The 3,956-nt window shown below is 38.6% G+C and overlaps 1 pseudogene; it reads right to left on the bottom strand.

Moving 5' to 3' along the window:
- Positions 1 to 730: 730 nt before the first annotated feature.
- Positions 731 to 3,561, bottom strand: LOC105106921 (dynein axonemal assembly factor 11-like; annotated as a pseudogene).
- Positions 3,562 to 3,956: the final 395 nt, after the last annotated feature.

A 3,956-nucleotide genomic window follows, 5' to 3' on the forward strand; every position in this document is an offset into this window, starting at 1 on the left:
CCCTTTGTTCCTTGTACCCGCGAGTATGTCTCCATTTTGTTTGTTTTGTTTTGTTTATTCCATGTATAAGTGAGACTGTGCAGTATTTGTCCCTGCCCAGGCATCCCAGCACCGGTGGAGACAGACTGGGGGTGGGGACAGCTTCCGGCACTAAGAAGCTGGAGTGAGGACTCCGAAACCGTGCTTGCCAGCACCAGTGTCTTCGTGCTAGAATGAGTTCCCCCAAATGGCTGCTGGCAGCATCTGTGTCCCCAGCGGGAGCCGCAGCTGCTTACTCCTTCTCTAGGATACTCTCCAAGATCAACAAGTGGATCCAACTCAGGGTCCTTTCAGGTTAACTGTCTCTGCGCTGGGAGTCGGAGCGTGTGAGATTTTGGGTATGCCCTTCAGGAGAGGGAGGTCCTTTTTTCCTACAGCTCTCTGTCTCTCCTGTACACAAGTCCCACTGGCCTCCAAATTCTGACATTCTGGTGGTTCATCCTTCCAGTGCAGGACTCCTGGGGTGGGGAGCCCATTGTGGGGTTCAGAATCCTTGCTTCTTGGGGAGAACTTCTGCAATTGTGATTATCCCCCAGTTTTTGAGTCACCTACCTGGGGTTATGGGTCTTGACCGTGCCACATCTTTGCCCCTTCTACCCATCTTGTTGTGGTTATAAACTAGTTTAAGTAGTACTATGCAAAGTAGGATAGTTAAAACTATTGACAAATAATTCTGTTTACCCCATAAATGTTATGCACATACTCTTTGCACTGAGTAAAACCAAGTCCCATGGGTCAAAATCAATGACACTGCAGCCTGATGTTTCAAATCAGTGGCGGCGTCCAGGGTTAACTGTAAAGTGTTTATCTTCATAATTCTATATAATTTTGGTTCAGATCCAACACTATTGGGTGTGTGTTTTTCCTTTGGAACTATGTTAGCTGCATCAGGAAATGCATAACTGTTAGAATCTACTACTAGTTTCTCGGTTTGCTTGCTGCTTTCATTTGTTTGCTCCCTGCTCATGTCCAAGGTAGTTTTCACAGACCTGGATGATTTTTCTGCCACCTGTAATTACCTTCTCTATTTGGGGCATGCAGATTACTAAATACCTGTTGTCTAAGATTTCCTAGCGGAGATGCTGTAAGGTTTGAACTTTGCAGGAAGTATAAGCTGATGTGACTTCCCCTTGATCATTACTCTCACACAGATTGACTGTACATTGACATCAGTTTCCTATACCTGTAGACAGCAAGATCCAGGATGATCTGGTTATATTTCCCATCATCTTCCAAGAGAAGTAAAGTTTGGGCTCATTTATTTTCAGGGCTTTTCCATCTGTAGTGATCAAATTCTAGATGGTTTACATTTCTTCTTTGTGGTACTTAATTTGTCCTGGTCTCTCCATCCTTTTTCCATGTCTAAGAGTTTCCAGTCTAAAGTCAGGTGTAAACATAAGAGAGCTTATACCAGAATGCTGGTCTTCTTTGCTTTCACCTGATTTCTTTTGGATGAGATGCTCTTCTAGTATTTCTAGCGTCTGGTAGTATTTGGTCTCTAAAGAAGATAGGATGGTAGTGATGATAGCTGTGTGCCAATGTCCATCAAAGCCTGGGTTTCTTTTCTTCCTGTCTTGAAGTTTCCTCTGAACCACTTTTCTGTATTTGGCACATTTGAAACAATAAACTCTTCCTTCCCATTTACTGGATAATTCTGCAATTCTTGAATTCCTCCTGATCTCCCCTTCTTTACCATCCCACACTTTAATTGTTGAAGTGTTGCCACCACCAACTTCCAGGAGCAATCAAAGTCAGCATAGGGGTTACCCATGCAAAAGAACCCCTTCCAGATGGACGCTGTGCTGCAGGGCTTTGCTGTTGCTCAGCTCTCCAATGAAATGTATGATCAAGCTAGATTTTTTCAGCCCTTCGGATTCTTTCAAATTTTCAATCGTTTCAGTGTTGTTTGAAGCTAATTTAAAATACTTTTCCACTGAGATTGTTTTAAAGGTAGAAAATCCTGGCGCCATTTGTCAATACGGTCTCTTTCTATTTCTTGCTGATGTAAGGAGACTTCCTCCAGGGGAAAAATTACGCAGTCACTGTGTTTGGCATTCCAGCATTCTGTCCAGTAATGTCTTCTGTTACCCCATCCAAAGCACCTTTCTGATTGGTGGGCCTGGGAAGCCTAACTGGGATCCCAAGGGCTGTCGGTAATAATGCATACTTCAATCATTAATAGATGAGTGTTCTGTTTGTGCTACATCCTTGCCAGCACTTTGTATGTCAATTTTTTTTTTAATTTTAGCCATTTTGGTGTCTGTGCCAGAATGTGTATATCATTGCAATTTGAATTTACATCCTCTTTATGATGATTGATATTCATCTTCTTTCCTATGTTTATTGGAAATTTGAGTGTTTTCAGTTGTGAAGTGTTAGCTCAAATCTCTAAGCCATTTCTCTATGTGTTATCTTTTCATCTTAATGATGTATAGTTCTTTATCAATTCAGGATGTGAGCCCACTGTCTATTTTATGTGTGTGGCAAGTGATTTTTCCTAGTCTGTTGATTTAGATATTTTATTGTGAAAAAGCTCAAACATTTGAGAGATAATTTGTGAGAAGAATATAATGAATCTATATTTATCATTACCTAGCTTCAAGAATTATTACCCCACAATCTATTTTCACCTTTACCTCATCCACTTTTATACACAATTGGATTATCTTGAAGTAATGATTCTAAGATATTGTGGCTCCTTTTATCTGTAATATTACATTGTGTATGTACACCACAATTTCTTTATCCATTCATCTGTTGATGGACATATCTTCCATGTCTTGGCTATTGTATACAGATGAGATACAATTTAAATTAAATCTATACAAATTCAAAAGCTTGTCCACATAAAGTTGAGTTTCTTTCTCAGAATCATTTTATATGAAGAGCAAAATATAATTCTGAAATGCTTGTAAATTTTTCCTTTAGTGGTTCCAAAAAATCTTATAAATGTGAGACTAAAAATAATTGTTAGAAAGAATTATTTTAGAGCATTATTTTTCATATCAAGTGCATTTGTTCACATTTGAAAATATAGCCACAAAAACCATAGAGAAAATATCTTATCCTTCTATTTTTAAATGAGCAGAATTAGAAGTAGAGATGGCCTTTACCTGTTGCATGATTTTTATTTTTTATCCAAATGGCTAACCCATGGAGACCGATACATGGTTCATTTCTTCCCTTTCATGTATATCTAGTATGATGCTATAAACTGTACTATAATGTCATAAAAATACATGCTTTTAAATTATTATCTGAAGAAATACATAAAACCATCACTAAATATATTTAACTAAAGAAAATAATCTCATTTTCTAGCTTCTAACTTGAATACTAGCCTGGGGAACCAAAAGTGCCTATGCTCAGGATAACACAGACTCCTTCAAAGTGAATTCTTCCTTATTAAGGATTGTCTAAATCAAACTCCAGTGGGAATACTCTTCTTGTGTGTTTTTATAACATATATGTTTCTTTGTTTCAACAAATCCAACCCCTGTCCTGCAGATGGTAATGCCGCATTGCGTGCACAAGTTGTACTCTTGAGAACACCCTGTTTTGGATTCCAGAACCTGAGATACAGCAGCAGCTGACAGAGCTCATCTGTTTGACCCACAGAGTGTAGTCCCAGCAGTTTCTATGTGACTTGGACAATCAATTGTTTTTCTTCTTGTTCTTCAGAATTTTGTGTCTAGAGTCTAGCCAATAAATCAAATCAAGAACTAATAAACTATGGCCCAGGGGCCAAATCTGGCCCACAAAACTAAGAATCTTTTCCATATTGTTAAATTGTTCATTTTAAATGGCTGCAGAAATACTTAAATAATGTTCTTAACTTTTCCTCTTGGCCCATAAAAATGAAAAGATAACTATTGAGCCCTTTGAGAAAATGTTCGCCAACACTATTCTGGATAGTT

The sequence above is a fragment of the Camelus dromedarius genome, chromosome 12 (assembly GCF_036321535.1).
Source record: "Camelus dromedarius isolate mCamDro1 chromosome 12, mCamDro1.pat, whole genome shotgun sequence".
NCBI lineage: Eukaryota > Metazoa > Chordata > Mammalia > Artiodactyla > Camelidae > Camelus > Camelus dromedarius.